Below are 23,910 nucleotides of genomic sequence, written 5' to 3' on the forward strand. Positions count from 1 at the left end.
TGAGGTTCATTGTTCCCATGTGTCTCCCCTGCAGGCGCTGAACACGCAGCATCTGGGCCTCTACACCACCATAGATGTTCCTTGGCTGTTCGGGGCGCTCTGCAATACTGCGCATGGACCTGCACCGCTGTGTGACTCGGCCACGTGCTGGTGGTGGGGCTGGCGGTGTGACACGTGTCTGACTGGGGACACTTGTGGGTGCTGGTCTCGGCTCTGTATCCATCACCTGCAGGGAGGGGACATGTGCCCTGCGTCTTGGTGGTGTTGTCGGTGGTGGTGGTGGTGGTGGAATTGTCGCTGGTGGTGGTGGTGGTGGTATTGCCGGTGGTGGTGGTGGTGGTGTGGATTGATGTTCCTGCGGAGTCTCTCCATCGGTATCTGCCGGTGTCTCGGAGATGATGAGGCGCTCACTGTCATCAGAGTCCACCGGAGATGCATCTGTGTGTGAAACAGTGCATTGTTAGTTTATTTTGTGACTATATCTGTTTGTCATTCCGCATTTTTTTCCTACAATAAATTACATATTTAGACACACTGTTGGGCCTGTACTGCTGATCTCATTTATTGTGCATTGGTGATCATACATGCACACTTGGCTAACATGACTACAACTCTCATGATGCAATACTAATGTGAGGGTATATGTGTTATGCACTTCTCCCTGCACACTGTGATTGACCTGGGGGGATGGGCATGGGTATACAATACGCAGCGTATAAGCGCAGGCATGCATCTTACCTTGTTCTGTGGTAGCTGCGCCGGAGGTGTCCATCTGGGTTACTCCGACGACTGCCTCTGGCTTAATGGTCCCCTCAACGAGCTTTTACAGGGCAGTGTTGGCAGGTACTCTGGATGGCCCCCCTCCTGTGCCAGCTGCTTCCTTGACCCTTTTGGCAATGCGCTCCTTTGCCCTCTTCCTGCGGTCATACCACCTCTTCTTAAGGTCATCGATGCTGCGGTGCGTCACTCCGACAGCATTCACCCTCTCCCTAATACGAAGCCATATCTTCCGCTTCTTGGCTTCGGGCACCTTGAGTGGCAGCTTCCCAAACAGCTTATCATGCTTGCTGCTCACCCCCTCGATCAAATGCTCAAGTTCCCTGTCAGAGAACTTTCTCTTCCTCTTCCTGTGCGTGTCTGATGTAGAAGGTGCATTCTTGTCCATCCTGGATGAAGGTAGTCTGGATGGGTTCTGAGGGTGAAGTCTCTTGGCTCAGCTTGTATGCTCTGCCTCCTCCTGTGAGCTCCTCAGGGCAGTGAATGAGGGATGGGCTGGATGACTTCCTGGTTGTGATGTCATCAGCCCACTTCTAGTGTGTGTGACCCGTTTTTAGCGAATTCGCTATTACCGAATTCGCAAATACCGAATTTGGTAATACCGATTTCGGAAATTGCTATTTTTTATTTTAAGGAATCGCTATTGTGTTTTCGGTTAGTTTTAGCGATTTTTAAGGAAACGCTAAATTTTACCGAATCTGTCGCTTTTCGGGATTTTGATGCATGTGCACCTTAGTTTCCATATACTTAGCCCCCTCCTTCAAAGAACTTGTTTGCTCGCACAAGGCAAAATGCCATATCGGTGGTGGAATGTAACAAACACGTAAAACATATGTAATATACATGCATCTTCTGTTCATGTGAGTTAGGGCCTACATCATCTTCATTGGCTTTTGGCTAGATGTGCACTATAGAAATACTAAATACATACATATAGACGTACATACAAACATACCTACAGACATACATACAGAAATACCTACATACATACATACATACAGACATACCTACATACATACGTACAGACAGACATACCTACATACATACATACATACCTACATACATACATATACACACATACATACATACTGACAGACATTCCTACATACATACATACATACAGATATACATACATACAGACATACCTATATACATACATACATACACACAGACATACACACAGACAGACATACAGACAGACATACATACAGACATACCTACATACATACAGACAGACATACACACATACATACAGACATACACAAATACATACATACAGACAAACCTACATACATACATACATACAGACATACCTGCATACACACGCAAAAACCAGTAGATAGGGTTGTCCAGTAGAGGTAGAGCTGGTTTTGGTAGCTGGGTGGTCAGGGTTCATATTGTAAAAAGAGGCCTGAAGATTGAAGGCTTGAATTTTGTAACTCAGTCAGCCTTTCATTCTTTTAAGGGCATCAAAATGAGCACCGCTGAGGACTGCGAGTGGCGCAGTAATCCCGATGTTACTGTTCATGAGAGATACCGTCTGCATTGAGATTGCCACTCATGGGGAGATATCATGACTTGAAATTTAGAGGTTTATCTGCGCAAAGAATCGAAAACGTACGTGTGAAAAAACAGCTGAGAAACATGCGGGAATCGGGCGGGCTAGTTTCGTAATATTCTGAATTCCCACAACAAAGTAATAATTATACCAAGGGTTTTGGTCCTTCCAGGCGCTAGAATGTACACTAAACTCTTGTATCACCAGTACGCCGTCCCGAGTTGGAAAACGCCTTTTAACATTGCTATTAAACTGCAAGAGTCTGCTAACAAGAGGTAGTAATGACTAGTAAAGCAAAGCCGGCATGATACGGACATCCGCGCCTTACTGCCCAGCGAAGACACGGACAATGTCCTCTTCTTTTCTGTGCTGGCAGCTGCCCCCCACCCTCTTTCTATTATTCCCTCTCTTTCTGTCTTGTTCTTCACTTACTGAAAACCTTGACTTGAAGAAACGGCTCACAACCTCTCTTTCCTTCTTTCATTTAGTTGCTTCCCTGTGAAATGGATCCAAAAAAGAACAAGCTGTCTCCGTGGAGCCGACGGGGGATGGAAAGTGAAAGCATGGGATTCGCTTGTGAGAGCGCGGTGGGAGCCAGAGATGAGACGCCATGCGGGCGCGCTGGTGGGATCATGTGAAGCAGAGGAGACATCATGCACGTGCACATCGGATGTCCGTGCGCGCACATCGTTTATCTCCCTTCACTAGGAAAAGCCACAACAATAGAGTCTCGCCAAGCGAGCAGCTGCGCTGCGTTCGCTAGGCAAGACCTAAAAAACAGAATAATAGTAATCTTTCTTGTCCGGGAATCAAACCCCAGCCACAGTGTTGAGGGTGCCGAACCCTAACCACTAGACCACCAGGGAGCAAGCACTTTATGGTCATAAACGTCCTTCAACATACAGCTTCGTAGTAGATACGTGATGTACCATAAAAATAAACTAAAGGACTATACCTACCAATAGTCCCAACACCATTACCAAATAATCCGTCAGTTGGCAGTGAAGAAGGTTCAATCGTTTATTCAACAAAATACTCTATAGAGGAGCCTCTCCGAACCTCACCCATCAGGTGCGCCGAGAAGTCTGTTGGCTCGTATTCAAACATGAGGTTATATACTTTTTGTTTCAATACATACAATCACTGTAAAAGGAAAAACACCAGTTGGCCCTCAAGCTCCAGGAAAGGACCATATTTGGCACACATCAGACCAGTACAAATACTTGACTATCTATTTCTGATGAGGTCAGGAGGGGTCTTGGTGCCTGGGAGTGTAGACACGACGCCTCCAGGAATGCGCTTATTGCCCCCAAAGGCAGATGCGACCTTGAGTCTTAGAACAGTCGAGTAAACAGCCTACCTTCAGCTGCTACCAGTAACTCAAATAAACTGGGGCCTGACAACTGCACGTGATCAACGCGTGATCACGGCCCGTGCTCGAGCATATGTTCAGAAGATGGCGTCTGTATGGTTCTCGGCCTACTCTTTTAGCAATAGATATACAGGGAGGAAATAAACGAGTTTACTCCAAGCAAAAGCATATATATCAAACAGGGAATGTACGCATAGATGCATCATGCTAACATAATATAGGTCCGATACTCCTTATATACGGGAAATCTACCTTTTTTATCCCTCAGAACGGCCCTTTTAGCATGATGTAGCTAACTAAAACAGTTCAATCTTCAAATATTCCGTCATCAATCTGCATTAGGTCTTTGAGCTCCTGCTGCACTAGCTGAGCTTTTACCGCTGTTGGGGATTGACCAGTCACAGAGGAAGTGAGTTTTGTCGCGCAATAAGAGCAACATGCAGGTCCACATTGTACACAAACACAACACGTGAATATGATACCGGCTATACATGCCAGCACCATCAACATTTTCCATCCCCAAGTAGACAGCAAACCCCAGAACCAACCAGAGAGAGACCACGTACCAGTTTCTACAGGTATCCCGGAAGCTAAACGATGTAGCTTCTGTATAGCCAAATGAACGGCGGTGGCGGAGTCAGGAATATAAACACAGTAGGAGCTGTCGATCACACGGCATGCTCCTCCTTGATCTGCCAAGATAACGTCCAAAACCATACGGTTTTGAAGCGAAACGAGTCTGGTCGCCTGTAGCTCTACTGTTATATTGGTCAGTATTTCTGCAGTAGTGTTAATTACCCCTTTAACTACTCTAGACAAACGTCGTACTTCTTGGCTAGTAATCATAGGCCCCCAAAAGGGTAACACTCCCTTCATAATGTCGGTGAAATGCTGCAGTGGAGTATCAGTCTGATCTATATCAGTGGTATCTATCACTCTTTTATTTCTCCTAATAAGCATGCTACGTTTATCTAGTCGGTGATCCTTGTGATAAGGGGCAATATAGACTGGAGGGTACAGGAAGGACAGGTAGCAACGTCCATTCCAACCTCGTGGAAGCCAAGTATAGGCACTTTCTCCACAGACAAAATATACATTAGGAGGGGTTAACAACGGAGGGCTGCTAAAGGTACGCAACTGATAAGTGTAATTACATCGGCTTTTCCCTACTGATATGTACCCTGCTCCATGAACACAAAACGTAGAGGTGCTTTTTAATAAAGGCACTGGAATAGCCCTATCTTCAGTAACATTACGGTCCTGAAAGTGTCGATAATATTGAGTGAATTTGAATTCAACAAAGTCCAAAATTTCATTTTTCAACAAAGTGGTATTTTCGTGAGTTATATACATATTCATACAGGCATTCGGATCAAAGGTTCCCTCTCCATTATTCCCATCGGGGTTGAATCCTTGATGAACCTTAATATAAGCTAAAATCATTTCATAATCTCTCTCTGAAAACCTTTGAGCATCCACAGTGTAATGCATATACATCATAGAAAGCAATTTGAACCAAGCCTCGCAACATCCTAGATGAGACAAAGGTAGAGATATAAATAAGTCGTACTTGTGCATAACAGATGGTAAAAGACCACAAACCCAACAATTCGTAGTATTGGTGGCACTGTGTGCTTGATGAAGCATTTCAATGAATGCGTTCTTCACATAGGTCTGACGATGCCTTTCCTTATGAGGGGTTAAAGTATGAAACACATGTTCCAGAGGTGGGGTAGTTGTTCCTAAAACAGTATGCAGAGGGTGGCGAAATTCTAGATATATGAATACTCCAAGTAATATAATTAGCAATATTGCTATAGTAGCAATAAATGCAATTTTAACACGATTGGTCCAACTAGAAAAAACAGGCATAGATGTAGGAAAATAGGGTGGTACAAAAGGACGTTCCTCTTCAGGAACAAAATGAGCAAAGGGATACATGCTAACTAAAAGTCCGACAATAAACTAGGGCAATGCAGTCCAACCTGCCAGAGGGTACTTCTTTCCTGTGTCCGTTCAGAGCCTCACAGGCAGGCTCATATCGTTCATCACAGATAATACCAAAACAAACTTCTCACGTTGGAGTTATGTTCTCACACAACCCTTGAAGAAAACACAACCTGGGCCCCTTTGAACATGAAATTCAGCCTTTCTTTCTGAACAGAGCAAACAAATGTTCAAGGCTCTCAGCGCGTTCAGTCCAGTGTCTCGCTCAGTACACCAGAAGCGTATCTAACAGACATTCATAGCACAGGTCTATACCCTATCACTTAAGTCTCTCCCTATCTCCTACCATTTTCACCTGGTGTACCGTGTTGTTTTCTGGGCCTCAGGTTGTATTGAGTATGGCCAGGCACTTCTTGATCAGAGAACAAAACAGAGGATGACAAATCCGGTGAAACAGGGGTACTGCGAGCCTGGGTTAGCTGTAGGAACAACAGAATCTGGGGCGATCAATTGTGCTGATGACAGAGCCCCTTCCGAGCCCGGTGCACCTTCTCCTTGCCCTTCTCCAATTACCTGGGCGTCAAAAAAAGGGATGAATCGAGGAACTCGCTCACTTTCCTTAGTCAGAACCCCATCCTGGATTCGCTGATCATATGGAAGCGGGAGGGGTAGTTTTTTCAGATGTGACACATGAATCCAGTGTCGCTTGCCGTTCACTTTTACCGCCGTCCGCGTGGCCAACAAGACTTGAAACGGTTCAGACCATTGAGGATCCAAACTGGATTTTCGCTGATAATTACGGGCCAGAACCCACTGTCCTGGTTCCAAGCGATGTCCCGGACCCTCCGGCAGGGGCTGCAAAACTACTGAGACCTGTGGATGAATGGAACGAAGATCTTTAGTCAAAGCATACAAATAGTTTGTCAGCATAGGATACTCTATATCACGAAACGTTCTGGGTCTCGGGACACCCCAAACATTAGCAGGGCGCCCAAAAATGACCTCATACGGAGACAAACCAGAACAAGAATGTGGGGTAACTCGTATTGACATTAATGCCAGCGGCAGAGCATCTGGCCACTTCAATCCAGTACTTTCTTGAATTTTAGCTAATTTGTGCTTTAATATCCCGTTATACTTCTCGACCAACCCAGCGGACTTGGGGTGTCGAGCCGCATGGAATTTCTGTTTAATCTGTAGTCCATTACACATATGTGTGATGAGTTCTGCATTAAAATGTCTTCCGTTGTCACTCCAGATCACACAAGGCAATCCGTAGCGAGGGAAATACTCCTTTACCAACGCCTTTGCTGTTGCCAAAGCAGTGTTTTCTTTTGTCGGGTAGGCTTCAACCCATTTACTGAAAGTGCATACCACGACCTGGACATACTTCAAATTGTTAACGCGCTCCAGCTGGATATAATCAATTTGAAGCACCTCAAAAGGCAAAAATGGTGGTGCAAAGTTTCCCCTCAGAACAGGCTCCCTGCCCCCTGGATTATGTCGTAAGCAAACCATGCAATATTGTACCAAATGAGCAGCGGACCTAGAAATATTGGGATTGTACCATACAGCATCTAATAATGCACAAATATCTTTCACCCCAATATGAGCTGAACCATGTGCCATTGTCACCACCGCATTCACTAATGCATGAGGCAACAGCCACCACTGCTTTTCTGTCAGATCAGTCCAACAACCATCTGCATCTAATCTCCCAATTCACTCTTTCCAGTGAGCCAGTTCAATAGGGGTAGCTTCTTTCTGCATTTCTCGGACACTCTCCATGGTGTTATCAAGCATCTCTGTTTCAGCCACCCACCTAGCAGGGCTAGTCACAAACATTGAGGTTAATTTGGATTTCGCAGTTTCCTTAGCTACTTGATCGGCAAAGGCATTACCCTCCCCCACTGCATCAAACACTGCCTTGTGTGCACTACATTTGACTACAGCCACTATTTCTGGTAACGTCAATGCTGTCAGTAATCGCAAAATCAAGGGGCCATGCTGTATTCGCTGACCATGAGAAGTAAGAAAACCTCTTTCTGCCCAAAGTCGGCCAAAACTATGAGCCACGCCAAAGGCGTACTGGCTGTTGGTGTAAATATTTACTCTTAGTCCTTCACTTAACTCACAGGCCCGAAACAATGCCACTAATTCAGCCGCCTGTGCTGACTGATAGAGTACTCGAGAAGCCTCAACTATAGTGTGAAGAGTAGTTGTTGCATATGCAGCAGTTGTCGTGCCATCTGGTAACTTGAAACAAGAGCCATCAACATACAATTCCCCTTGAAGGTCAGATAGAGGAGTGTCAGTCAGGTCTACCCGTCCCTTCGTTTCTTCCTCAGTCTGAAATATACAATCATGAACATCATTGTTCTTTTCATTCGAAGGGAGGGGTAGTAACGTAGCAGGGTTCAGAGTGGCACATTGTTTAATCGTAATGTGTGGAGCAAACAAAGTCAATTCGTATCCGGTAAGACGTGCACTCGTAAGGTGCTGGGTCTTTGTTTTGCTCAATAATGTATCCACAGTGTGCGGTACCATCACTGTGAGGCCAGTGTTCAGAACGAGCCCTTCCGACTGTCGAATAGCCACCGCAACCGCAGCAGTAGCTCTTAAACAGCTAGGGAGTGCTCTGGCGACGGTATCCAACACCGCCGAGAAATAGGCACAAGGTCTCTGCTTACCACCAAATCCTTGTGTTAACACAGAAAGCGAGCAACCGTCCACCTCGTGTATGAAAAGCACAAAAGGTTTTCGGTAGTCAGGAGTACCAAGAACAGGTGCAGAACAAAGCGCAGATTTCAAAGAGTCAAAAGCATCTTGACAAGCATCAGTCCAGGGTAAAGGTTCATGCACATCTTTAGTGGTTAAGTACAGAAGGGGTTTAGTAAGAAGGGGAAAATTAGGGATCCATTGGCGACAGTAAGAAGTTATGCCAAGAAATGCACAAACATCACGTTGAGTACGAGGTACAGACATATTAAAAATGAAAGTCACACGCTCATGGGTTAATCTCCTCCCCTCCTTCGACAGTATATGACCGAGATAGGTCACCTCCTGTCGACAATATTGAAATTTAGAAAGGGATACTTTATTGCCAATAGTAGCCAATTGAGACAATAATCATACAGTGGCCTTCTTACAACCTTCCTCGGTATCAGAGGCCACTAACATATCATCTTCGTATTGCAACAGTACATTACCAGGGGGCAAGACCAAATCATCCAACAATGTTTTCAAAGCTTGACTATAAATACTAGGACTCTCTGTGTACCCCTGGGGAGCGCGGCAGAACCGGAAGCTGCGACCAGATAATGAGAAGCCAAAAATATGGCGGCTATCAGGATGAATCGGAATGCTAAAGAAAGCATTTTTTAAATCAATCACAGAGAAATATCTAGCAGTAGGAGGAATCATAGTGAGAATAGTAGTAATGTCTGAAACCACTGGGTATTGAGGCACCACTATTTTATTAATTTCACACAAATCAATCACAAAACGATAGGTATCAGCATAGTCAGGATCGCTTCCAACAGGGGTTTTCTTTAAGATAGGCAAAATGGGCCTGTTGCACACATTAGCAGCTGTCTCTTCCACCACACCCCTTTGTACCAAATATTGTATGATGGAGAGCAAAGCCTTCTCTCCAGCCGGAGAAATTTTGTACTGAGGTATACGAGGAAGCCGAGCATTTTGCTTCAAAGTAATAGAAACGGGCGGAATCTTTAATAATCCTACATCTGTGTCACCAGTGGCCCACAATGTTGCTGGAATAGCAGCAAACTCAGGAGGGAGGGGTTAATTTTTAGTGAAACACTGCAAAGTATGCTTCCCAAGAGAATTAATAGTCAAGTAAACACCATCAGGTGAACAATGAATCTTAGCATGTAATTTCTTCAACAAATACAAGCCCAACAAATTTTCGCCACAATGGGAAGTCAAAAGAAACGGGGAGTCTATCGTAATAGGACCAATTGTAAAGGGAATAGGTTTGGAGATGGGGCTCACCACCGGAATTCCCGAGAATCCTACCGAAACATTATTGTGCCCGGACAGAGCAGCCCCTGGGGCCAGGGAACGAGAAATAGAACTATTCATTGCACCCGTATCAACTAAAAACTTTTCAGATGTCCCCATCAAATGTGCCTCTACATAAGGTCGTTGCTGATCAACGGGCACTGTACAGTCTGTCCATGGCTATCCTATGTATAAGCATACCCTTCGGTCGCGTCCATTACACACTCCTCATTATAATACTGCCTACCTCTTGGATTATCAAAATAATTATTTTCTTGTCCAACATGCGTCGCCTCTTCTCGTCGCATATCACTGCGATCCACACTTCCCCGACCTCTTCCTCTACTTCTCATAGCCCCGTTCTGGGTCTGCAACAACGGACACGGAAATCGCCAATGCCCTTCCTCCTTACAGTAAGCACACTGATTTATTCCCAAAACGACAGCCGGCCCTCAGCCTCGTCCAGTTCCCGCCCCCCTCGGGACGAACCCTCTACCGTCTCTCTCTCTGCCTCGTCCTTGAACAACTTGTTGCAATAACACCCGTGCTTTAAGATCCTTCGTCCTCTTTTCCGTCTTATCCTTACTCTCATTTTCTCTATGTTCGTAATATTGGGCCATACTCAATATTACCGAGGGCGTGGAAGTGGTCCAGGTACTTTCAGCGGCTTGTAGCCGTGCAGAGACTTCTGGTAACAAATTGGTCACAAAACAATTAACAAATAATCGTATACCGCCTTCCAACGATAAATCCTGTCCACTAAAATCAATAAATACGCCTTCAAATCTAGTAAAAAAATCAGAAACGCTTTCATCTTTCTTCTGTTTACATGCGGTCAATTTGTCCCAATCCACCTTACGAGGTGGAATTAAGGAATGCATGTAAGTGATAATACGGCCAGGTAATGCCAATAATTCAAGTTTCGGCTTATCTCCAGGCTTACGATCCTTGTCCCAATCTTTTATCTGCTTCCATGTTCCGCCTAATTCTTGAACATGGTCCTGATCATGCACCTGACGAGATACGTCAACGGGAACTAACAATGCAAAAAATAGCTCTATATCAGCTAAGGTCATGACGGTCGAAGAGGCCGCTTCTGTGAGTTCTTTATAATAAGCTGTGGGATTCTTACGGGGATCGGGTAATTGTGATTTTAGCGAGAGGACTTCACTCCTCTTCCAGGGGGTGTAAACCCATTGCTCCTGCACGCGGGCCTCTACACGAGGTCTAGTCACCACGCCATGGTCATCCTTTAGTTCCGGTATTTCAGGATGAAGGATAGGATGAACTTCTCGCATAGGATGCTAAGTGTCCCACGAGGGACACTTCTGATGTATCCGTTCTCGATAATTTAATAAAACCTCCACGTTTCTATACACTTCATCTGGACTAAGTTCAGACTTATGAGCCCTGTCCTGGATGTCATACATCACTCGGGGGGCCATCCCTGCTGGAAAACACTGTTCCCAGAGAGTAATAATACGTGCAGCCATGTGTTTCAAGGCATGTTGCTGCATAACAGCGTGTTCCATATATCAGTTAGAGTGTAAATAGGCTGTCGCATCCACTGGGATGACTGATTCTCAATCATATGTTTCTCATTCTGTCCTACAGCCTAACGGGTAAACAACTTCCGTGCGTCAAAATCCCCTGGAGCATGAAATGGAGTCAAAACAGCTGGAGATGGGGTCGTGCTCGCAGAAAGGGAAGCCCACACAGTGATGGGGGAGACAAAACAGCTGTGGACAGAACGGAAGACGGCAGTGTAACAGGCCATAAGTTAGCCGTCTCAGACACTGAGAGAGACAAAACAGAGGACGTTCCCGGAGAGGCAATGGAAGAGGAAACAACAGGGGCGGAAGTTAAAGGGGCCTGTACTAGAGTCGGGGGAACAATGGGATATATACGCTGCAGAGCATAAGGTGGAGGTGGACGAGTATCCAATAAATCCTCTATCTCATCTTCCGCTTCAGTCCTAGCCACATAAGTCTTATCCACTTGCAATCTAAATTGTCTCTCTACACAATCAATCCTTTGTTCAGTTTGCGCTTTATCATAAGCTATAGCTTTCTGCGTAATCGTCCGATTTCCTTTCATCCTACATACTTTCTCCTCCCGCATACGTCTACGCTTTGCTTCCTTCTGCCACAGGTTTAGGGAGTCAAACATTGACTGTCGAATACGTTTAGAAAATTATCGATCCTGCAGGAAATGTATCTTTTTTTCATCAAAAGACCCGGTTAAAGGCTATTGCAATTCCACATTATCTTTAGTATATTATGCCATAGTGTATTAAACAAGAGAGGTGTAATAATCGCTATACATACATATCATCATCATCATCATCAAGATATCTTTATTTCGGCGATTTGCCTTAAAAAGTACAAAGAATAAATATATACACAGACAGACCTGACACAGAATAAAATAAGTCATAGCAGTACATTAAATGATGATCAGTCCCCTTCTTCTATTCTACATTGCTAATAGAAATTTGGAAACTGCAAAAACTATGCATTCAGATGTGTCTGTTTTAAGGATTCTAAAAGCCTGGCTACATTGCCGAAAACCCATGTTTTTGCAGATAGGCACTATCCAATGCTTCCTAGCTTTTGAGTATGCAGGGCAAAAAAATAATGCATGGAGCTCATCCTCTTTATCACAGCTACAGCCAGGGCAGGCCTCGGTAGAGGTAAGTGCCCAACTACTGGTGAAAGCTCTCAGGGGTAAAGTGCCGTATCTCCATTGAAGATATAATTTTCTTGATGTAATGGGATAGATAATATCCATAAAATTCTCAAATTGATAAAAATCCTTGACACTTAAAAAGGATTTAGTTAAAACTCCATTCTTAGGGGCAGTCTGTACTCTGTTTAGTTGCTCAGCCACGTAGATCTTAGTAAGCATCTTCCGCGAAATCACCTTGCAGCTTGTTTCCGGTTCATACCACATGTCATCTAACCCAAGTTTGATAAACTGGGATTTTATAAACATAAACCAAGGGATTTTTAGTACACCATTGCTAGCCAAAATTTCCTTCAGCTCTAGTCTATAATGCAATAGTTCCGGCGTAGTCCACAACCTGTGCCAGTACCTAAGGGGCTTCAGGGCTAGTTCATCATCAATCAACCTCAGGTCCAGATCCATCCTTAAAGGATGCAGCGGGGTACTTTGTGGGAGTGATAATAGCTGTCTGATGAACTTATTTTCAATTTTAGAAAGTTCCAACCCTGTTAAATGCCCCCAAAGTTCTGCTCCATATAAGATTGCTGCCCTGGCCTGGCTCTTATATACTTCAAGTGGGGGTTTGATAGGTTTATAAGTAGACGTATTAGAAAACCTAAGAATACCCCCTGCATACTGGGCTAGTTTCAGCTGCGCTTTGGCTATTTGTGGAGCCCATGAAAGATTTTCACTTAGAGTTACTCCTAGATAATCAAAGGTTTTTACCCTTTCCAAATTTGATGAATCTAATTTTGGGTTCGGCCGTGTGGAAGGTGAGGGGTTAAAAACCATATACTTTGTTTTATTCACATTGATTTCCAGCCCACGACCTCTACAAAAGTCCTCGAAACTGTTGAGCACACGCTGGATTCCCATTGGTGATTTAGAAAGTAGCAGAGTGTCATCCGCGAACATAATCGCTGGCACTCTGCTACCTGCCAAAATTGGGGCATCATTATTAGGGGCACTATTAAGATGGGAAATCACACCATTAACGTATAGGCAGAACAGGGTAGGTGCTAAAACGCACCCCTGCCTCACCCCTCTGCCAATGGGGAACTTGGAAGTTAAAGCCCCATTCTTCCCATGACGCACCTGGGCAAAATTACCCTCATGCAGCTTAATCAGTATTGCCAGGATTGGTAGTGGCACCCCCAGACTGACCAACACAGCCCAAAGTTTTCCTCGGGGCACTAGATCAAAAGCGGAGCGGAGGTCCACGAATACCATGTAGAGGCTGCCACCCTCAATCTTTGCTGTTTTCCAGAATAGTAATAATAAGCGAAAGATTTGATCCATGGTATAGGTGTTCCTCCTAAACCCCGCTTGGTATTGGCTCAGTATAGTGTGCTCCTCCATCCAGTCCTGCAGTCGTTCAAGGATGAGCCGCGCAAAGATTTTTTGCGGGACATCTATAAGGCTAATGGGCCTATAATTTGCTGGTAACAGAGGGGAACCCTTCTTGAAGATGGGAACGATTTCTGCACCCAACCAGGTGCAGGGCACATTCATTCCTTTCAAGATTGCATTAAATAAAATACATAGATATGGTCCCCAGATCTCCATTTGATGTTTAAAGAGGTCTCCCGGCAGTTTGTCTAGCCCTGGGGCCTTACTGGATGGGATTTTAGAGATGGCATTAACAACTTCCTCGACCGAAAACTCTATATAATCGTAGGGATCATTTGATGTTGGTAAGACCGGATGTGAATCCATATCAACTTCAATAGCGTACAGAGCTCTAAAGTGATCTTCCCAAATGTTAGCCTCTATATTAGGTTCGGTTGCAGGTTTGGGATCGCCGCTTCCTGTGTTAATTATAGCCCAAAATTTACGGGCATCATTCTGTTCTAAGGCACAGGACAGATCGGTCCATTTTGCATAGTCCCAGTCCTGTTTGGCCAGCTTCAACATAGCTTTATAGTGTGTTCTCTTGGCGGAAATAAGGATCTTCAATTAGAGAAAGGTAACCCCCTTAAAGGTTCTATTTTAGGTCAGGGATCAGGGGGAGAAATACTATAAACAAAACTGAAAAATATCCCTCTGGACCTATATTTCTTTTACTTAGCAATTAATTTCTTGTGGGTTCACATGAAGAAGAGACAACCAATTGTATATTTACATTCCAACTAGTGAGTTTATTTTTTTATATTGTTTTTAAGATATTTTGCTTATTTATATACATTTTTACTTGTTTATATACATTTTTTCTCAAATAAACATCGGATTGTTTTCTTATTTCTAAACACAATCTATACAGTGATATTTTGAATTGCTCTGTGCTCATTCAATTTTATCAACACAATGTTTAAAGTTATAGGCTAAAACCTCTCTCCTATGATTTGAGAGAAATCCCCACAGCAATCACTCCTCTGTTCATACCACATGCATTTCACTATCATACGACACATTCACACTACACCCCAGATATGCACCAACGATGTTGCTGGACTAGCCAGGACTGGGCCAGATGCTCGACCCTTTAATTATGATGCAAAAAAACTGGGGTGTGACACTCTGTCTGGTCGACGCACGTTTCGGTGGATCTAATTTCTTTTCTTGCCACCTTCTTCAGGACCTTTTGTTTGCGCGTTTATCACGGGCAAAGATGAGGGGATTGTTATTCTGTAAAACAATTGGATAGTATCAAAACATGATTTCATACATTGTTTATGTGTCCCACAGGAGAATACTACATTTATTCTCCAATATATACAATTAAAAACCAAGAATTTGCACTTCTGTCAAGCTTACAAACGTGCTTTTACTTACATAGCTCTCTGCAAGTTTAAAGAAAATGTATAGTGGTAGGTCAGAGAGTAGCAAAGATAGATAAGAGCAATATGTACTACAGATAAACTTCATTTTATCAAAGAGCGTTTTTTCTCTCTACGGTCCTGTGTCCTATTGACTAGTATTCTCTATTTTACGTTTGTCAAATCTCACTGAGATTACTCTATTTCTTACTCGTGGGCATAAAAAGGAGAAATCAAAACTACCTGTTGTGTACTGTTATACACGTAGTGAAAGTCTTCCTCTCAGTTAATATTACTGATGTCGTTCTTCTTCTTTCCCAAATATGGTCAATGCTGCAAGAAGATTTCATATTGTTATTACACCTTCTGCTTTCTCTATAGGAACGCTCCCTATTCCGCTTGTGAGTTTTATATCTATATTGCATGTACCTTTGTCGGTCCGGGTTGCGATCCTATGAGTCAGTTTCGCATATCTTCATAAATTCATATGTTCTCTCTTTTCCCTTCCATATTTTCAAGCCTTTCTTACAGTATTGATAACTCACCAGCCCTTAAGAACTATTCTCGGTGCTGTATAGTCTGGTTAAAATTTAGAAAAAGGTAATTAGCATTTTTCGATCCTATTATTACACGTACAGCGTAATTTAATTTTCGTATGATTACCTACTTAGTCTTTATTGTAAACAGCAAGGTATTACTTCTTTCCGTTTCTTTGTTCTTTGGATGGTTGCATTGTGCTGTAAGGGGATGGCTGGTACCAATCTTGTTTTGAGCTCTAATAAATGAAAAGGATTTTTTTTAGTATATACACGCTGAGGAACTAGGACGCGTGTTAGGGCGACTTCATATTGATTGTTTACCCCAGTATTGCCATAAAGGTCTCATTACCGTTCGTGTCTCACTAGTCTCTATGACCATCTTATTTTTACTATAAACTAACCATACAGAATTATAAATCCTGTGTGCTCTCCTCGCTATTATTTCCCCCCACTGAGAATCTTTTTTGTATATACGGTAGGGGTTCCTAGTTTCCCAAAGTTCTGAGTCAAAAAGGGTAAGCTAAAATCTCACAGACTACCAAGGTTACTGGAGTTTCATGACGCAGTACCTTACCTATCGGCGGTTTCGTATTCTCCTTCGGCAGCTTGGTAAACAGACTCCGGCCTCCAATGTAGTGGCCGTAAAATCCTTCCCTTTTTAAGCAGTGCTGGCTTTCTGATTGCGGGCAGCTGTGATCTGTAATCACGTGTTCTCCTGCGTGCCATTGTATGTCTCACTCAGAATACCTTTGTTACTGTGGGTTCCATCTTGGAAAGGTAATCACTGAGATTACCTACATGAGACGAATCATTTATTGGACCCGTTATGTACTCGGGATTGTCTTTTTATTACGATTACACCGGGGATTTATCGTATAGTTTGTTTCATCTATGCGCACCAATTTATAGCAACTAATGCATTCCATTGTTGGTCATATATTATCAGAAAACTTCGCCGCCATTTTGGATCGGGTCATACACCGCTGTGATGTGAAATCACGTGTTTTCCTTCGTGCCATTGTATGTCTCACTCATAATCCCTTTGTTACTGTGGGTTTCATCTTGGAAAGGTAATCACTGAGATTACCTACATGAGGCAAATCATTTATTGGACCCGTTATGCAATTGGGGTTGTCTTTTTTTACTACGATTACCCCGGGAATTTATCGTGTACTTTGTATCATATATGCGCACGAATTTCTAGCAACTAATACATACTCAGTGTGACTCGGTAGGTATCTAGTCATATTTTACAGCCCGAATCAACTCTTTTTTTGCCAGGCGACAAGCATCATTAAACCAGGAGGAGAGAGGAATCCTATTCTTTCTCTTAGTTACCAATGGATTGAACACATCAAATAAGGTACTAACAAGATTCGTATGCGGGGCCTGCAATTTGATATTAAAATCAGGAGGAGGTTGTTGCGATGTTAGAACATCTAGTTCAATAAAATGCGGCAAGATTGAATTATACAATCTTGCCAGGTCCTCAGAAGACGCCTCCACCTTATCCCATTTGACCCTGCGCCGATCATTCGTTAGGACTAGCCTATCTGCTCGAACATCTCTGTGTCCTAATTCCTTCGGTTGTGTGACCGGAGAAACCAACTCCAGCCTCAGCAGATTGTGATCACTGTCATCCCTTACAATGACCTCAAGGTCGATAACCTTTGACCACAACTGTGTCCGAACCATGATGTAGTCTAAACGTGATTCGTGGCCCTTTTTATTATATGTGCACCTAGAAGGTGTATCTGAGTAGGTGCGTCCGTTACAGGCCCTAATTGAGTGACTTAGTGTAAGGGCCGTTATTTGGACTGCTAAGGGGGACCATGACCTAGTGTGTGGAGATTGGATTTGCGGAATGGACCAGTAGTCCTCCTCAGTTGCAAGTGCACCGTAATCCATCCCCGGTAAGGGTTCATAGTGACAATTCAAGTCTCCTGCTACTAATAGGAACACATCCGTTGGAATGGAATACAGAAAATTTGATAGTTCGTCAACCGTAGTAGACTCACTAGCTAGACTAACAGGTCTCGAGTAGACATTCACAGCAGCCAGCTTAAAGCTATTAGGCCATTTCAGGATTACACACTGTATGTCATCCGAGTGGGTGACAACAGACTCAGCTGTGCAACCCAGATGAGGTGCCACCCATGTGGTAAGACCCCCAGATGGTCGTCCCTTGCCCCCCCATCGTGCAGGTGTGTGAAAACCCGCAAATCCCATTCTCCTTTCCTCTGATCTCGCCCACGTCTCCTGGAATAGACATATGTCCATTCCATCAATAAAAGTGCCCCAGTCATCACTCGCTATTTTACTATGTAGCCCCGCAACATTCCAGGACGCAATCACCAAGGATTCAATATTCGTGGTTGCCCTGGGGTTGCAGACACTCCTGTTTGTAACGATGGTTTCACACAGATGCTGCTCTATGACCTCTTGGGCTTCTAGGCGCCTGGCATCAGATATAACCTCTTGGGGTTCAAGGGGGAGTTCGGCGGTGGGGGTATGGTTCTCTATAGCAGTGATTAATATCCCACCTATTCTTGGCGAGCACTCAGCCTCACCAACAGCCCTACTTTTACTATTGTTCTGAATTTGGGCATCACCCATTACCCGACCAAGTCAATCCACTTGGTCCAAACAGCTGTATCTGTTTTGAATCGATATTTTGGGAGGTGCTGGCAGATGATCATATGGAGCCCTTAATGACCTATCTCCTCTCTGTGTTGTACTAATGACCACCCATTCTCCATAGTGTTCCAGCGGGTCGGTGGATAAAAGTGAGACAGAGGGTAAGTTTGGATCAATGCTCCCTGGTCATAATGCCTCCAATTGCAGATATGTTCAGCAGTTCGGGGATCTTTAAAATTTACTAGGATACAATCGCCCCTACTAGTTTTAGGACCATGACCCACCCACGATACTCTACGTGCCATAAGGAATTCACTAGTAATATGGGGGGGGAAGTGGTCGATTTTTATTGAGCCAATCTATTACTTTGTTTTTAAGAGAAGGGTATGGTTCTATGGTTGAATTTGGAAGCTCAGGGACTCCCACCAAAATTGCCACATAAGGGCTGCATTCAGGTGGCAAGTCTATAATACGTTCCTTGGGGGGATAACACTTGCTCTCCATCTGACCACCCTTCCCTTTATCTACGTTGGCATCCCCCCTCCGCAATGATGTAATTGGCGTAGTAGTTGGTATTATTGATATTGGTATTGTTGGTGGGACAGGCGTGGTGTTATTAATTATAGCTAGCTCAGGCTGGGAATGCCCAATTGCAGCTGGAGCAGGACATAGATTAGATGTGTCTACCTTTAGATTGCTCTGTATATCCAGCGCCACCTGTTCCATCCGCAAAAGCTGTTGCTCGATACGAGACAATCTCAATTCCAAGGGCTTGACAATAGCACTCAAAAGAGCACTTATGATGGCATGAGTCTCTACTGGGGTGTCATGTGTCTCTACTGGAGTATCACTGCTAATAGAGGTTCCTAGCCGGATTTCTGTGGGTGTAGGTGGGGCATGAACTAGAGCAACAATAGGTGGAGCTGTTGTAGTTGAATTACTTGTCATCTGGCTACCCGTATGACCTTTGGCAAGTTTAGCTTTTTTGCCCCCCACCCTAGGGGCCATATTCATTTTCCTTTTTGGCATAGCTCCCTTACGTCTTCCTCGCAGCTGGGGGAGACTTAATCTCTCGGGTGAGCTTGGCATTGTTAAAGCTAGAGTGGAATCTAGAGCTTGCTCAGGTGAAAGAGACTGCGGTGGATCTATGCTACAAGGTACATTATCACTACTTGAGGGGCCATTGTCTAACATTTCTCTCCTAAGAGCATCCGGAGTGCGAGCATTAGCGATATGACCCATAGAGGATCTTTTCGCAAAAGCTAAATCTTGTGAGACTCTTCTTTCCATTAATATTATCCCCTGGTCAATTACGGAATTTGCTCTTGTAATGAAGTTGTCCAAAGTTCCTGTTAATGCAGTCCTGCTTCTGGTTAGTGATGCAGCCATACTACGTTAATCAAGCAGCAAAAATAACAGTACTTACAATCCTCCTCGATACTCAGTACGGTAGGGGGTATTTGGGATGACAGAGGGGTGGCCCGGTCCGGTCTTGACCGTGCTTGAACGGGCTTAAACGGGCCCGCCCTTGGCCCGGGCTTCGCCCGGGACATGCCCCGGACGCGTCCCGCGTACGCGTGACTGTGGTATTAGTTATAATGGGAAAGGGGGGAGGGGCCGGGAAGAGTCAACAGCTGCGGCCAATGTCCGTCAGCAGAGGGGCCGCTGGTACTCGCAGTCCTGGCTCCGTTTACAGATGCTCCCAAAACACTCAGCAACTCGCAATCACCGCCAAAAGGCTCCGCCGTGCAGCTTCCAGAGTCCGTGGGCAAAGACCTGCCTCCGAGCGGCACCCTTATCTGGATAGAAACCGGCAGCGTAGCTGGCGCTGGACGGGCTTGACTTCGGTGCGGTGAGTGTTCTAGTCTTCATTACTTGAATTGCAAGCTTCTTTTCCTGAACGATCAATGCGGAAGTACGTCCCCATCAAATCCCCATTTCCTTTTCTTCCCTTCAGTCTTCCACGTGGATCCCTTCCCAGCAGCATCGGGATTTAGTAATCATCAAAGTCTACCTGTGGATGTCAATTCTTACGTCTCTGCGGTCCCGGAAAAATAATCGCTATACATACATATCATAACTTGGGCTGCCCTCAGGCGGGGCAGGTTGACTTTCAGCCATACGCGTATCATTAGGGCGGCAACAACATCCAAAACAACTCAATTTGCTAAAACACGGCATGGTGATTGTCGTCACGTGTTCCTCATTCGATCATAAAAATAAACTTCCAAACATGGCCATGTTCAAACATTCACAAAACATACCACCTCACGCTCATTCAAACATACACAAGACAATAATATATATATACATACAAATATATTCGAAAATGACGTATTTTCAAACAAAGAACAGAGCCCGTCGACTCCTGTTCGTGGAGAATCAATCAAATTCAGATTCCAAGACCGACAGACACCAAAATCAAGCAGTCAAAAGACTACCAAGAGACCGTCAGACAGGTATAACCACAGACCGACCTACATACCATCCCGCAGCCTTCCTGGTTCACTCTTGGGACTATTCTGACTAAGCCCGCTTCATTAGCACCGCTTCAGATGTGTTCCCAAGGCTACCCAGGTACAGCCACAGGCTTCTCCGAGAGCAGTCCGGCCGGGTGCGCACCACATGTGCCACACCAGGCGTCCGATCGGCGTCTCTATTATTCACAAAAGGTCCGTGAAGCATCTATACGTGCAGCCACCACAATGCTGCCCCGTCAGACCCCCAAGATTCTCCGTGGTACACTGACCACCAAATACTTACACAGTTAACTGTTTGAAAAGCACTGCTCAACAGTGCATACCAAGAACATCAAAACAATTCCACTCACCTGGTGCACACAGGTACAATGGCATGTTCTCCACTGCCAACTCCTGAAGACCAACACGGTCAGCTCCTGGGTTATGCCCGTAGGACTCCGGTGAAGGGTCACTAGCAGCTGGGGATAGTCTGATCGTGAGAGCGGAGTAAGTTAATACCAAAGATGGCTAAATTTCAAATGATCCTTTTTCCGTCCACCCGCTCGACCAGAATTACCCCTTGTCCTTACCACCCGTTTAGGGGGAGGACGACCCAGTCACTGAGTCCCGGCGGAGTCACCAACTGATGTACCATAAAAATAAACTAAAGGACTATACCTACCAATAGTCCCAACACCATTACCAAATAATCAGTCAGTTGGCAGTGAAGAAGGTTCAATCGTTTATTAAACAAAATACTCTATAGAGAAGCCTCTCCGAACCTCACCCATCAGGTGCGCCGAGAAGACTGTTGGCTCGTATTCAAACATGAGGTTATATACTTTTCGGTTCAATACATACAATCACTGTAAAAGGAAAAACACCAGTTGGCTCTTGAGCTCCAGGAAAGAACCATATATGGCACACATCAGAACAGTACAAAGACTTGACTATCTATTACTGATGAGGTCAGGAGGGGTGACTCCCTTTCGTCTTGGTGCCTGGGAGTGTAGACACGGCGCCTCCAGGAATGCGCTTATCGCCCCCAAAGGCAGATGCGACCTTCAGTCTTAGAACAGTCGAGTAAACAGCCTAACTTCAGCTGCTACCAGTAACTCAAATAAACTGGGGCCTGACAACTGCACGTGATCAACGCGTGATCACGGCCCGTGCTCGAGCATATATTCAGAAGATGGCGTCTGTATGGTTCTCGGCCTACTGTTTTAGCAATAGATATACAGGGAGGAAATAAACGAGTTTCCTCCAAGCAAAAGCATATATATCAAATAGGGAATGTACGCATAGATGCATCATGCTAGCATAATATAGCTCCGATACTCCTTATATACGGGAAATCTACCTTTTTTATCCCTCATACGTTTGTTGATGGTGTAAGTTTTGTTCATTGTTCAAAGTAGGCACAAAGAACACACACCGGGGCAACACTCTTAACATAGAGTTTACTAAACTTAAGAAAACATTAACAGACACAGAAAATACACTGCTTTGAAGCAGACCATCACGAAAGCAATTTAAATAGACTCAAATCTCTCGAGAGTTTCCATCCCTGGAAGATGCATGGGACCTTCGTAACACACAACTAACTGGAGAGCAAAAAGAGCAAGAACCACTTAACCATCCAGAAAAATACCATTTACTATTCTAGGTCAGCTCCTCTTCTCAGGCACCCTTGCGGGAGGGCAGCACCTCTTCTCAGGGCACCAGCGAGAGATCAGCGAGCGCCTCTTCTCAGGGCACCAGCGGGGGGGTCGGCGTCTCTTCTCTTTGCACCAGCGGGGGGGTCAGTGCCTCTTCTCAGGGCACCAGCAGGGGGTCAATGCCTCTTCTCAGGGCACCAGCAGGGGGCAGTGCCTCTTCTTAGGGCACCAGCAGGGGGTCAGTGCCTCTTCTCAGGGCACCAGCGGGAGGTCAGCGCCTCTTCTTAGGGCACCAGCAGGGGGTCAGTGCCTCTTCTCAGGGCACCAGTAGGGGGTCAATGCCTCTTCTCAGGGCACCAGCTGGAGGTCAGCGCCTCTTCTCAGGGCACCAGCGGGGTGTCAGCGCCTCTTCTCAGGGCACTAGCGGGGGGTCAGAGCCTCTTCTCAGGGCACCAGCGGGGGGTCAGCGCCTCTTCTCAGGGCAGCAGCCTGGGTCAGAGCCTCTTCTCAGGGCCCCAGCAGGGGGGTCAGCGCCTCTTCTCAGGGCCCCAGCGGGGGGATCAGAGCCTCTTCTAAGGGCCACAGGGGGGTCAGCGCCTCTTCTCAGGGCACCAGGTGGATGGGGGTCAATGCCTCTTCTCAGGGCACCAGCGGGGGTCAGCGCCTCTTCCCAGGGACCCCTGTAGGAGGACAGCAGACCTTCTCAGGGACCCCTGCTGCTGGTCCAAGGCATCGACAAAGCTCTCGAGTCAGCCCAGATCCGAGCATGAGCGCTTCACCCATACCAGGGGGTTTCTTTGGATGCTGGCTCCCCTCGCCCCCAGTTTAGAGTGTTGGAAACAGGACTACAAGTCCCAGAGTACACTGCAATCACCTGACCTGAAGTTGGTCATGCCTGGAACTCGGGAATATAAGATCTCTGATTAGGAAGGTGGGGAGTGCACTTCCGTTCCAGTGGTACTTTTACTTCACAATATGCCTGTAAATTCTAAACTATTACACTAAAAAGTGCCACAGTCATATAAAACAATGAGTCGGAGCACGATCCATCATTTAATTTATTTAGCGTAAAAAAAAAACACTAGCATAAATGCATCCTATTTATTATATAGTACTTTGAAACCCTCCGTTCACTTTCATTTTTTCAAGAAAGTACACAGAAGTTGAAAATGAAAAGGCAGAAATCTTCCCAAAATAAGTGTCTCGCTTAAAAATTGCCCATAATCGATTTTAAATGTTATGTGATTGTATTAGTGAATATTTTACTTTTATGAGATTAGGTCATTAATTAAAAGTGTAAGTGTTTATTATATATTACATTAAAATTTGATGTGGAATCGTCATACTTTCAAAATCTAGGTTGAGAATTAAAAACTAAATATAAAGTACTCCCCGTCGGGGAATTGAACCCCGGTCTCCCGCGTGACAGGCGGGGATACTGACCACTATACTAACGAGGA

At 44.9% G+C, this 23,910-nt stretch overlaps 1 non-coding gene across 1 annotated transcript; it reads right to left on the reverse strand.

Annotated features, from left to right (window-relative positions):
- Positions 1-23,838: 23,838 nt before the first annotated feature.
- TRNAD-GUC (transfer RNA aspartic acid (anticodon GUC)) lies at positions 23,839-23,910 on the reverse strand. The gene has a single exon. It is a non-coding gene; the product is annotated as a tRNA-Asp (tRNA).

This window comes from Triturus cristatus, chromosome 4_1 (assembly GCF_964204655.1).
Source record: "Triturus cristatus chromosome 4_1, aTriCri1.1, whole genome shotgun sequence".
In the NCBI taxonomy this organism is placed as follows: Eukaryota; Metazoa; Chordata; class Amphibia; order Caudata; family Salamandridae; genus Triturus; species Triturus cristatus.